We start from the raw sequence: 14,601 nt of genomic DNA, 5'->3' as shown, positions 1-14,601 counted from the left end.
GTGATCATCGGTCATTGATGGCCTACATCTTTTCTTCCATTTCGCCCAATTTTCCCGAACTTTGATGACTTTTTTTCTCAGAGTTGGCAGTCTTTGGCACTGAAACGAGTTAGCTAGTTACGATTACACATATAAACTATTAAATTAAACAGGTTTCATGTACCGGACTCAACCGGAACATTGTGCATTATTTAAGAACATTTTGCATCTATTTTTCATCGAAAAAGTCACCAAAATCTTACCTTATTTGCTAAAGATGAAACTCAGCAAATAAACGGCCGATTTTGATGACCTTTTCGATGTGTTAAAGGACATTTTCTACACAACACGATCAAGAAAACAGTTTGACTGTAGATCCCAAAACAAAGCTACTATACATGTTCAGAGCATCAGTGAAATTCCATAATCTTACTTCTGGGTAGCGTTTGTTTGTTCTTGGATGGGTTTGTTATAGTTTTTTCCAGTAATGATTTCGCCAAGCATCGATCGCGGTAAATGGATCATACATGAAAGTAAGTACCATTGATAGCTTTTCTTTTCATGCGTCAATGGATAAGCGGATTAAAACTTGGCCGATCGAAGTCGTTGTGGTTCCTTCTCATCTCTTTCTTCCATGGTATGAAAGACATTGATCGTATTGAGGGTTTGCAATAGGGCCTATTTCGCTGAATATCGATCTAAAAACTACTTTCCTACACCGATCACGTGTCATTGGACACCATTTTTTGACCTTCAAAAATTGTCTAAAACTATGTTTTTTTTGGTCAACCCGGTTTAAAACCCGGTGCTGAGTGCAAATGTTTCAAATTTAAAAAGTGCGCCAACTGTTTAGTTCCGGGGTTTAGTCTACCAAGTTCTGACGCACACCGACACCGCCTGGCTAATAATTATTTGGTGCAGAAGGGACACTAAAATGAATACACGGGATCGATACACGTGAATTGCTATGCACGATTTTGATATCAGACGAAAATCTTCTGATACCGGTTTAGAAAATGATGAATATCTCCAGTCATGATTTTTTTCTCAAGAAACCAGATTTGGTCTCATAAACTTGGAAATACGTGTTGAACAGATATGATAGTCGCTAGAATGCGCTTTGAAAATTGGCCGTGCGCTTTGAACTCAAAATTTGACCATTTTATATTGCGTTGGTCCTGTTATGGACTACAGCGTGCAGCGTGTAGTACAGCTGCACTCACTGTAGGCAGTATAAAGTCGATGACCATTGACCTCAATGGGGTATACAAGCTTAATCACGCACAACCAAGATCGATTACCCGGCTATTGTGAGTAGCCTTAGTTATGTCCCTCGACTAATTATTAGTTTAAAAGAGCTTTAAAGGTTTGAACCAAATGGCTAATCGTGGCTGTGGATTTAACCTACCATGGCGATTCCTGCCATGAAGATATAGGGTCGAAGACACTGTGTGACGCTGAGTCTGGCTGCCGAGTTGCAGTAGCGGCAAAGCCGCGAAGCTATTATATAGGCTATATTGTCAAATTTTTAGGACCCTTTCAATTGAGAATTTTTCCTTTGAAGGGTCCAAAACATTGCCCATATTTTTATCATGTTATTTTTGAAGACATTTTTTAACAATGTGTGTTTTGATGCAGTGGCGGATCTAGAGCGATCAGAAGGGGGGGGGCAATTTTAGAAGAAAATAATAAAATGTAAAAAAAAAGAAAGAGAAGAAAGCAACTTTTCAAAAATGAAGACCCAATTGAAGCGATTTGGTTGGCCATTTTGGCACTATTATTGTGTTAAATGTTAGTTTAAAAAGCCGAAAATTTGTGAAATGAGCAGTCCATGAAACCCCTTTTGTGAACGGTAAAGTTTCCCTATGGTAGGCATATAAATTAAAAATGTGTTAAACATAAATTGGCAAATGTCGAAAGCAGAAGTGAAAGTGGCCAATTGTTTATCCACTATATACGCAGGGCCTATGTTTCGTCTTTAAACTTTTGCAAAATGAAGACCTAATTCAAGCGATTGGGTGGACCATTTTGGCACTATGTATAACATTTGAAAGTTGAAAAAGCCGAAAATTAGTGAAATGATGGTCCACCGTCCATGAAGCCTTTCTATGGGCACGTTTTACCTTTTATTATAGGCCTAGTAAATTGTGTTAAACATATGGCCTAAATCATTAAATTGGTAAATGTCGAAAGCAGAAGCGAAAATGGCCACTTGTTTATCCACTATACGCATAGACTACCCCGTAGTCCACTTGCCCATGCATTCTGCATACTCTGGATATTGTATCATAAGCTTAAAACTCTGATTTAATTAATCCACAATTGATAGATTTTCACAACTGATCTTTTCAGTCACCCTACTCCCTCTGTTTGTTAGCTTCCCAAGTGGACTACTGACTTTGGATTGCGATTTAACACTTAGTATCTTAGTATGCTTAACACGGCTATGAGCTTCTATGGATGAGATTGTCGGAAATCTGATCTACTAAAATTGGACATGATGTAATGCATCTTTAAATGGATCTGGCTTGTGATTGGTCGCCCAGATCTCGTTATGGTTTAAATCCTCCGGGTACCTGTCATTACCATTAATAACTACATGGTACACAAGTATGCGGCTTTTGTGTTGTGTAATTGCATGAACGCGTCAGTGAGTGCATGAGCGCGTCTTGTATTTGCTTGCGGTTAAATTTGATTGATAAACAAGTATGATTGACAGTGTGAGTGTTAGGGACTTTGCCCGTTCAAAATCCCGTTTAAAATTGAAAGTCCATAGTCGATTTTTAACCTGGAATTTCGCGATTAATAAACTGGCAGATTCTAAAATCAGAATTGTTCAGTATTGAAAACGGCCCATAAAACTGGACTGGGAAGAAACGAAAGATCATGCAAATTACTTGAGAAGAAACTTGATATTTGTTTTGTAATTTATTGCACAATACTTCAGTATTATATCTTTATTATAACAGCATAAATATTATATTTTGACTATCAACTTTGTACAAAGCATACACAAATGGTAACAAAAGGATTCACTAATGATACAGATAAATATCGTAACATTTAAAATATGGTATCATGTATAAATTCTTCACTTCTTTTTAAGAAGATAAAAGAAATTAATACTGACAGGAGAAATGCAGCCTTATTTTGGTTTTCTAATTCTAGAAATAAGAGTAAAGAGTCTGGTACTTAATTAGTTTTTCCCGCTTGGAGGGCTTATAGGTCAATAGTTTGAAATGTCATTGTCTGAAAACCCAAGAACTTAATAGTTATAAACCCTAATCCATAACCCTAAACTTTGCCGTAACCCCAAATTATAACCTAAGCCCTAATCATAAATCAATATACATAACCCTGATTCAAACCATAATTTTGACCCTAAACCTTGCCTAACCCTATTCTTAACACTAACACTGATGCTAACCCTAACCTTATTGCTAACCCTGACCTAAAATGCCACAAACTTTAACTTTAACCCTTTACAAACGTTCATTCTTTCTGGCCCATGCAATTTTGCCAGAAAATATTTTACAAAGCCACCTCCTGGTTATGGACCTATTTTTCAGCAATACTTAAAGTCCATATATATTTTAATATATAAAATATTCTCATATTAAAATATGAGAATTACAATGTAAATTGAAAAGTTTTATACCAATTTGATTGCAAGACACAACATGCACTTCTTTGTCATCTAGCTGCTTTTAAATATTTATATGAGTTTATAATTGGGAATATATACAATTTCATTATACAAGTAATATAATAAGCTGTTTACAATAGAAACAAAATTTAACAACATAGAGCTTAAAAATTAATTTATTTACCAGAATCAAATTTTTGACGGCCTGACACAACACTTCTTTGTCTAGTTGTTTTCAAATTAAAAGTTTATAATTGGGAATACATACAATTTATGTAGTATAATGAGCTCAGAGCTGTTTACAATAGCAGCAAACACAGGGCTTTAATAATCAATTTGTTTACCAGAATTGAATTTTTGAACGCATGAAACGACACCTCTTTGTCATCTAGTTGTTTTAAATTTAAAAAGTTTATAATTGGGAATACATACAATTTCATCATTTTAGGGAGTTGCTTATCAAATTTTTGATGGCATGACACAACACTTCTCTGTCTAGTTGTTTTCAAATTAAAAGTTTATAATTGGGAATACATACAATTTATGTAGTATAATGAGCTCAGAGCTGTTTACAAAAAAAGCAACAAACAACATAGGGCTTTAATAATCCATTTGTTTACCAGAATTTTTGAACGCATGAAATGACACTTCTTTGTCATCTAGTTGTTTTTAAATTAAAAAAGTTTATAATTGGGAAAACATATAATTTCATCATTTAGTATAAAAAGTTTATAATTGGGAAAACATAATTTCATCATTTCGTATAAAAAAGTTTATAATTGGGAAAACATATAATTTCATCATTTAGTATAATGAGTAAGTTGTTTACAGGAAACCAAACAGCACGAAATTAGATAGTAAACACGCAACATGGTATAATCTCTTTGTTTGTAAAAAATTCTGAATTTCTAAATAAATATTTTTATATGTTTATTTACGGTAATCTACAAATTTCTTGATATGCAGTATTTCAAAATACAATCCAGGTGTCCATTTTGCTAAACTTACGAAGCTTCGTAAGCCTCGAAATCGTTCATAACTCGTAACTCGTAAGTTACATTTCATTTCACTAAACTTACTTACGAACGGAACCCTTCATAAGTAATAGGGATTTACTACAGAGACCCTTTGTAAAGTTACGTCTAGTATTGGGTATTCGTAACTTTACGAACTGTTACTTGAGTAGATGTAGATTACGCTGCGGCATATAGCAAAGGGTGATTGTGTCATCGCAGACCCTGCGATTCACGCATGCGCAGTGGTTTTTATCTTGGTATTTTGTGGTATTTATGGGTGTTAGGGTTAAAAATAACATACACAAGGAAACTTGTAAATATTGTTTTCATAGAATTTGGGAGGGAAAGGCAAATAATATGCTCTGAAAAGTTACAAAATATACAAATTATAAATACATGGACAAGGGCAATCACAAATATTGTTTTTGTAACCTACAAATCTGTGCAATATCAATTTCATATCTGTATAATACTGTTATAATATTACTACATCAAATATTTAAAAGGGCATTTCGTGATCCACAGCCTCATCCCCCCACTTTTCTCAAAAAAAGTTGAGATTTTTATATCACTGGAATACTCTGGCTACATAATGTTTATGTACAAAATATTTCTTGCAGATTAATTCGGTTAGCAAAGATATCGTGAAATTTGAATTTCGTTCTGGTGCACCAGAACGAAATTACAACGTATTGTCTATGGAGCAGTGTAATACAAATAATCATGCATAACTCGCAAACGCAAAATCGGAATCAACTGAAATTTTGGGAATATGCTTTTTTCGTGGATATGTAGTACTGAAAAATGTCATAAAAAGAGGATGCTAGGATCACGAAATACTCCTTTAATTGTAAGAATACAAACTTATAAATATATAAAATAATATAACATACTTATATACCAAATAAAGTACTCTTGGAAAAAAAGGGATTCTACATACAGAATCGTTAGGGTTCTAGAGGTTTTATAAAATTGCAAATAATAGTTCTTTCTGTGGCCTTTACAGAACCTTTTTGGTTCTTTGTAGAACTATTAAAGGTTTGGCCCCTGAACATGTTTAACACAAAACTTCCAACAGGTTACATCTAAGAGGTTTTACTTTAAACATGTTCAGGGGCTAATGACACATAGGGTTTTCCTGCCCAACAACACCATGCAAGATCCTGCTAGAACAAATTGTATGGAGCTATTTAAGATTCTACATACGGACAGCTAAGAACCTTTAGAGGTTCTACATGTGTACTAGACACTTTTTTCTAAGAGTGTTATGGCAAGAACAGCTATCATGGCATATAAACATCAAGATAATAATTTGGTAGCAAAATGTGTATTTTCTTAAGTATTATAATGATTGTTGTTTTCAATTTAACTTCAAGACAATTAATTTGTAGCAAATTACTTGTTCATAACAATCAAACTCCTTCCCTCCCTCCAAAAGTTTGACTCTGTGTGAACATATTATGTTAACATGTGTCCCAAAATGTCTCAATTTGAAAGAAATGTTCACAGGGTCCACATTTTGGATGCAAGCAGATTTTTGCCTGAAAAAGATCCAGGTGACACATCGTCATTGGGCAGGAAATCCTTCTATTTGCTTTTGGCCCCTGAACATGTTTAAAACAAAAGTGCCAACAGGTTCAGGTTACTTACATAGGAGGTTTTAATTTAAACATGTTCAGGGGCCAATGACACAGGTTTGTCTTGCCCAATGACACCATGCAAGAACCAAAAAAATCAAACAAAAAAACACCAATATAAACAAAAGAAACAAAAAAAAATGAAAAAAGCATACTAAGTATGCAATATTGAACCCTAAATGCACATAACCCCAACCACACCCACAACAAATGTCATTGTCTTGAGGGCAACATGATAAAATTGACCCTAGATGCTAATAAGTTAATTTTGTACATATTTACAATCTTTGTGTTACAAAAACAGCATCGGGCCATGACAAAATGAGTAACAATGTTCACGACTGCCTAAATTGTAAATGATTATTTAATCAATCATAACATTTAATTTTAACAGTGTACTAAATTGTCAACATAAGCACCATATAAGGAGCAGCTAACATACGGGTGATTCTCTGAAAAGGTGAACTTTCCTGTCCCGCGACTTTCGGCGCTCATAAAAGTTTTAAAAGCGGATTTTTTGTTTCTTTTTTGGCTTAGTCATGGACTTTTGTATGTATAAAAATAGTTAAGAACATCCAAGTGGGGAAAAATTAATTTATTGGAGTCAAAAAATTCTGCAATATCTGAAGAACCCCCTGAAAACCCCATGTCCCTATGTCACTTAATCGAATTTTAGTTTTTGTAGTATTTTTGTGAGCAAGTGTGGGAAGTGAAAATTACCACTGATTGGGGTAAATATCATGTCTAAGAAGGTTTAAATGCTTAAAACCACTTCTAAAGTCAATTTTATGGAATAATTCAAAATTTGTGTCAAGAAATTGCTGTCCCTTAGTTTTGCATCATTGCCGTCACATTGGCATCAAAATGGCTGAAGACCAAATATCAGAGTTCAATAATTTGACCCCGTATGCTGCCGTTTACAGATGACGAAAAACATCAACCCGAAATAGCTGCACATTGGCACTCTTTTCCTGCCAATTTTGAGGGTATCTTCAAGTATACAGGCGCGTACCTTTATTCAACATCATCTCCAACTGTTTCTGATCAATTTGATATAAGTGTTATTGTTGAATTTTTCCGGAAAATAATGATGGTTGAATATGTCCCACAAGCTGTTGTGGTGATATGTAACACGTGGGTAAGCTTTACCCAGCTATTAACCGTAAGCAATGTCTGAACCATCATCTCCACTACATCAGTTGGCGTCACAATTTGCAGTGGCGGAGATGATTCTCTATAGGAATTCGTGTAGAAATATCATCTCCGTCACATCACCATCATCTCCATCACAGCACCGGATCTTGAGATACAGCGAAGTTCAGTTTAGTTTATCAGAAAATGCTTACCAATTCTAAACCTTCTCATCTGTATGAATTTCATTTTCAAGTAGTGTGAAAACATTACTGAAATCAAATTTATCGGTGCAATTATGACGGAGATGATTCTCTATAGGAATTTGTGTAGAAATATCATCTCCGTCACATCACCATCATCTTCATCACAGCAATGTCATCTCCATCACAATTGTTGTTGACCTTTATTTGACCTTTGACCCAGACAACACGGAATTTACTATTTGGAAATGTAATTGATATTGTATGTGTTTACTATGTCAATAGAAATTTATTTAGTTATTTCAAGCAAAATTATGAATATACTTAAGTTTGTATAAAAAAAATACCAACAGACATGACTTTTTCCGTACAGCCTGCCTCTCATTGTCCCAACTAAATGACGAAAGTACAAAATCATATTTTTTTTAAAATGAAAAATGCAAACATGAATCAAGCAACTTACAAGTTATCCATAAAACTCATAATTAAGAGTTTTAACAATTTTTTTGTCCTTTTTTTTTCCTTTTTGGCCTAAATGTGACGGAGATGATGCTCACCTGGCACAACCTGCAGATTACGCCTCTATAGTATAGAGGCGCCCTAAAAGTGCGCCAAATATTGTTTTCATGCACTAGAGACTTACATCCTTACAGATATATGTAAAGGAAACATTTTTATAATCATTTTCAAATTTATATTTGCCTATCTTCCAATAGTACACCTTTTCAGAGAAATACCCATTTATTTTTTTAAAGGCGGGGCAAAAAGAGAACTGACTTAACCATGTTTGTGTATCGCTCACAAAGGGCAAAATAGTAAACTTCAATAATGTGTATTGTTTGTGCTGTGCGAGATTTATGTTGTGCCAATAACACACGATAAGTGCTATGCACACAAACCTCTTACGTAACACCAATTATCGTTCATTATTGGGCTTTTGCCAAATGTCGGCAGTACATTAGACCATAGACTCTTGAGACGTACAAAATTGCGTCATCCGATCATTGTTTTCTTTACCATGGTCCAACTATAGTTGACTTAAACAATGTACAGTCACATGGCAGTGTACTACAGTCGGATAATGGTTACTAAGAGCTTGTTTTCACACTGAAATGCATGATCGGATGATGCATTGTGCAGGTCACACAGTTGTTTGTTTGTACTAACTATAGTCCGATCATAGTAGCTTTAAGCGCTTCAGACTCCATATTATGCGTACAATATTGTATGTACAATACTTTTCGTGACGTCAAAAAGTATTGCACGTGCAATAAATAGTATGTACCGGGAAAATATATATTGTGCTACAATCGTTGGTTGCTTAATTGATACGTAGTTGCCAAATTTCTAAGAGTGGTAAATTTAGTGAGTGTTCGTACGCGGAATGATGAACATCTTTTTATGTCTTTTTGTATTCAACTGTACTTAATATTATTAAAAGGCCTATTAATACTAACGATATCAATAATATCAAAATTGTAATAATAATATAAATGGCGCATTCAGTTCTTATTCATTTATTTATAGATTTATTTATTTAGGCCTATTTGTTTATTTATTTATTTGTTTATTTATTTATTGATTGATTGGTTGATTGATTGATATTAATATTAAAAGGCCTATTAATACTAACGATATTAATAATACTAAAATTGTAATAATAATATAAATGGCACATTCATTTCTTATTTATTTATTTATAGATTTATTTATTTAGGCCTATTTGTTTATTTATTTATTTGTTTATTTATTTATGTATTTATTTATTGATTGATTACTGATTGATTAATTGATTTAGCGATTCATTTATGCTGACATTTAGTCATATATTGATTTAGTCAGTTTCTTAAGTATTATTTGTAGGCCTATGTATTTATTCTGGTTTTGATTTGATTGATACTGATATTTTTATTGTTTTTAAAGTTTTGGCATATAACATTATACATTATAACACGTTGTGTTATGAATTTGCAACAACTTTTTACATGTTGATATCGTTGAGGCATGTTATGATGGTGTATGTTATAGACCTACTTATGATCATCCCAATACATCCATAAGCGTGTTAATGTGAAACGAGATTACTTGAAATATATATTTCAGAGTTGAAAGAGTTTCAACTACGAACATAATTCTAAAATATGTCTCTCTGATTGGTTGATTGTCAAGAGGATTACGGCATCCTCAAAGCCTCTTGCTGTAATTCTCTAATCGATATCTATTATAGGACCGATCTTTTGAAATCCATACAACCGTGTCAAATGAAATAGTCTCGGATGATAGTTTGTGGGCGATACAACATTGATACGTCAGATTTCGGAATTGTATTAAAAATAGGCACAAATCACATTGAAAACAGGTTGAATGCTGGCAAAAGTAGATAAAATAACTATGGGTCAAATTTACATTAATCAGTGTCCTGGGCCAGGATAACATTTAGGACTCCTTCGCATTCTAAAACAATACTTTGAACACCAAATGTCCTTGCTTTCATTTTCTCATTTAATTTGTTTTAATTGTAATTAATTTCTTTGTCCACTGGCTCTGTGGTAAATCCGGTATTGCCCAATATTTATCGCCCATTACCCGTGTTAATCTATTTATTTATTAAAATGCACCATCTATTAAATTCCTGTAATACAATGTATAGGCCTAGTGTATTTGATAACAAATTTGTTTTTATTTTTTATTGGAATTTGGGTGCCATTACACGATTTCATATATATAAAATATGTTTGGGCATGGCGCAATTAGTATATGATTAAAGATAGACATACTCTTAGGCCCCCCTTTTTTAATGTTTGTACATTATTAATATTAATATTTATGTACAAAATGCAAGCGAATGTATATATATTTGATTGTTTTGTAAACATTAAATTTGATGTTTACTCATAATTATGTCTGGAACGTCAGGGAAAAACTAAGCAGCATCTGTATGTAGTTTCCTGGGAAAGTGGATCAGATGAGCAGTGAGTAAAAGCATTCGACCTAAATCTTTATTTGATTTTTATCTTTTTATGAATTTATTAGGCCTACTGGTAAAGTGCAGAAAAAACCTCAAAACGCACTCTAGGATTTTTCATCAGCAGCAGTAGAAATTTATCTTGCATAGATTTTCTGGTGTCCTCGCTTGGATTTAGCAAACAATGAACCGTCAGGGCTATAGCGCGGGATTTAATCTGATTCAACTAGTCGTGGCACGTATATTTATTGCACGTGTAATACTTTTTGACGTCACGAAAAGTATTGTACATACAATATTGTACGTACAATGCGGAGTCTGAAGCTAGCCTTAGTGCTAACAATGCTAATAAGCATTATTGGGGTAAGATGGTACAACTGTAATCTGATCATGGCTGCTTGTGGTTACACACTACCTGTACCATGGTTCGACTATAGACAAATCCGATTCCACACATTCCTACACCTCAATGGCAGCCATTGAAGGGGCCCATCCTACCTGAAATGTGAAATGATGCTGGCTTTTGCAGGAATTTTAAACTGTGTTCCATCACCCATGTGAAAAAAGGATGCTGAAAGTTTACAATGCAATACAATATAAGATTGACTTTAAAGCAGCGCTTTTCCACCCAATTGGCCAGTTAACAACACCAGTTTGGTGCGGATGGCCCCCAGAAATGGTGGAATGAATTCTGACCATCACTTGGCTTGTAGGGTTAGTGTATATTCCGACCATCTTTACTTGGTAAAAACATGCACGTCTGACCAGGGTCTAGTTTAGTGTCCATGTGTGCCAAACCAATATGGTGAATTACACATAGCATTACGCACATGATAATTCTGAGTCAGTCCTCTTTGGTTCCAATCTCTTTGGTATTATTGCAAAAGTATATTAAGTACTTATAATACTACATAATATTCACAATAGGAATAACATACAAACTTCCTAAGCTTGTTTTTGATTTATATCATATACAGTCCATCATATACAGTCCAACCTCTTTTATCCGGACCTCTTTTATACAGATCTCTCTGTTATCCGACTGTGACATATTCACAAGAAAACATGTTTTTGATGATTTGACCTAATAAGTTAATTCCATGCTTTGAATGCTTAGAATGACATATCTATATTGCGTAAAGCATTCAGATGCCATCTTCTATATGCTATTACCGCACGTTGGAACAACTTTTGTTGTCCCAAGTTCAGACTTGGGACAGTCAATGCAGATTTACATAATTCACTTATCCAGATTTTTCACTTATCCGGACAATGCTTGGTCCCATCATGGCCGAATAAAAAAGATTGGACTGTAACTCAATTTGTTATTTTATTCTTAACATATTTATATCACACACATACTGATACTGAAATAATTGGGAGTTCCTTCCCTCTTACTCAGCTCAGTTAAATATATGTGACGTGTCATGTCAAAAGGAGACACTTTTGGGCAGGATCGGAAATGGAGAAAAAGCCAAAAATCTGCCAGGGGGTGATTTTTCACAATTTAGGTTTGTTGCGAATTTGAGATGTTATTAATTTCAAAAATATTGTCTGATAGTTTCAGACCAGAATATAACTGGCATCTTGTATTTTTGGAGACATTTATCAAGGTAATTCCTACTCTCAACATTGTCAATAATATTTTTAAGGCCGATATCTCAATTTCCAATTTTATAATACCATAACTTACGAACTCAATATCTTCGCTTAGGAATGTCCCATTTCATTGGGGAAAACGGCGTAGTGGAGCAAAATATCTCTTTATTTAAGATATGTAAAAACCTCAAAATTGATAACCTGCCCAAAAGTGTCTCCTTTTGACATGACACGTCACATATGTCTATTTCAGATTAAATTTACATGATTTTTACAATGTAGAATATCCAACTTCTTAGTGTTATTGAACTTTTTAAAAATATTCTTCCCCACCTCAATAAAATAATGGATGACATCATCACTAACTTGATCTTGTACCATACAATGTAAATACCATCAATTTTAACAGCATTTTTAAATCCTTATCTATAATATGACATTATTTTGTGAAATTAATGTATTGCAATATTCAAGAATGCACTATTATTATTGATATTATATTAATACATAAGAAACATATTTAACATTTATTTGTAAATAATTCTTATCAAAACATATGATAATTTATTTGGTAATTTATGTACAAGAACACTTTGTTGATAATTATTACACATTTTTACATTATTTCAAATGAGTCCAACTCATGAAATAATAATATACTTACTAAAGAGGCCCACATCTTTGAGTGTTTAAAAATACACAAGCATTCACAACTATATAAAATAAGTACTACCGGTAACAGCGGTAAGTATAATGATCCGAATAATGACTGCCAGACCTATTACTTAATATCTCCCATTTCTATTCCATTTTGAAATAATTATTTTTACTTACATACATACACTCTCAAAATCAAACAATCAAGTCAATGACAGATGCAACATCACATATGCACAGAAAATTTGACAAATTAACAATTTTGAATAATGTGTGATGCTAAGATCAATTTATGATGCTACAATTATTTCTTTAGCATTATGAAAATCATTTTCAGCATTACAAATTATGTTTTTTTTTTTTTTAATTTGTCTAAAGTTTTAAACAATATTCATTTGTCATTTAATACATCAACAAATTAAATATTCCTCGGGCAAGAAACAAATCTGCTATGCTGGAAATTAAAAAAAATTTGAAATGCCAATAAATTTAATTTCTAGTATTGCATATCTCTTGAATGACACACCTTTAATTTATCATGGAATGTTTTTAATTTGTCAAATTTGACTCCATTTTTGATGAATCAAAATCTCTGTGTGTATGTAAGATCAGTACACTATATTCACAATTTTAACATAATTGCTACATGCTTTTAAACCCCAAACTTTGTGCATATAAGGGACCGTTCACAAACACTTGTAGGGGGGGGGGCTGATGCAAAAAAAAATTATCACGAACATTTTTCGGGGCCCCCCATTACAGACCTCGAAAATTTCAGGGCCCCCCCTTTTTGACATGAAAATTATGTGTCAACCCCATAGAAAAGCATATAAACTCAATTTTTTCAGGAAAATTTGTGGTCATTTTTTCAGGCCCCCCCTTAGGATGGTCAAAAATTTTCAGGGCCCCCCTTTTTGCATCAGGCCCCCCCTTACAAGTGTTTGTGAACGGTCCCTAACATATCTCAGTTACAGAAATTACAGCCTTTTTTGGTGAACAATTGTATTTTTGAAGAAAACACAAAAACATAAGAAATACAACCTTGCTCCAAATGTGGCTATATTTTCAGTGTACATTATGTGATGTGAACATCACATGCAAATGCAAACCAAAGCATGCAGCTATTATTGTTTTATACATCATAAATATTCATATGAAAGAAACTACTTATTATTTCAAATGTGGATTTGACAGAAATGTTGTCCTATTAATTATGCATACAGAAACATTGAAACTGTCAATTCTTGACATCTGATGCATTGGCTTGATCACATTACACATACATTGATGTCAACATCAACATAGTAATTAAGTGGAGAACACATTAATAAATCATCATAATGTGACAAGATCAAGGGGAATGAGTCACATGTCGACCCTGGTTGAAAATGAGTTTTCTAGATTTCTAAAGAGGACATATAGAGCTTTCAGAAACTAAAAACCCCATGTTGATACGACTTTTCTTTGTCAATTTATCAATCGCTGAAAACAATAAAAAACAAAAGAATTTTAACAGTTTCTTTGTCAATATCTCAAAATCAATATTAGCGACATCCGACTCATTTCCCTTGATCGCATCACATATAAGTATATCTCATCATAATGTCATACTTAAATGCTTATGACATGTAATCAGTCACTTCAATTTTTAAAATGTCATTATTATATTACACCACTGTATAAAAAAAGCAAATGTTAATTTTTTATTGAGAAGATAAAAGCAACACCCTCAGGATTCAAAATTTTATTTCAGGATTTGAATCAAAAG

This window comes from Amphiura filiformis, chromosome 3 (assembly GCF_039555335.1).
Source record: "Amphiura filiformis chromosome 3, Afil_fr2py, whole genome shotgun sequence".
Taxonomy (NCBI): domain Eukaryota; kingdom Metazoa; phylum Echinodermata; class Ophiuroidea; order Amphilepidida; family Amphiuridae; genus Amphiura; species Amphiura filiformis.
Note: the sequence above shows the minus strand (reverse complement) of the source record.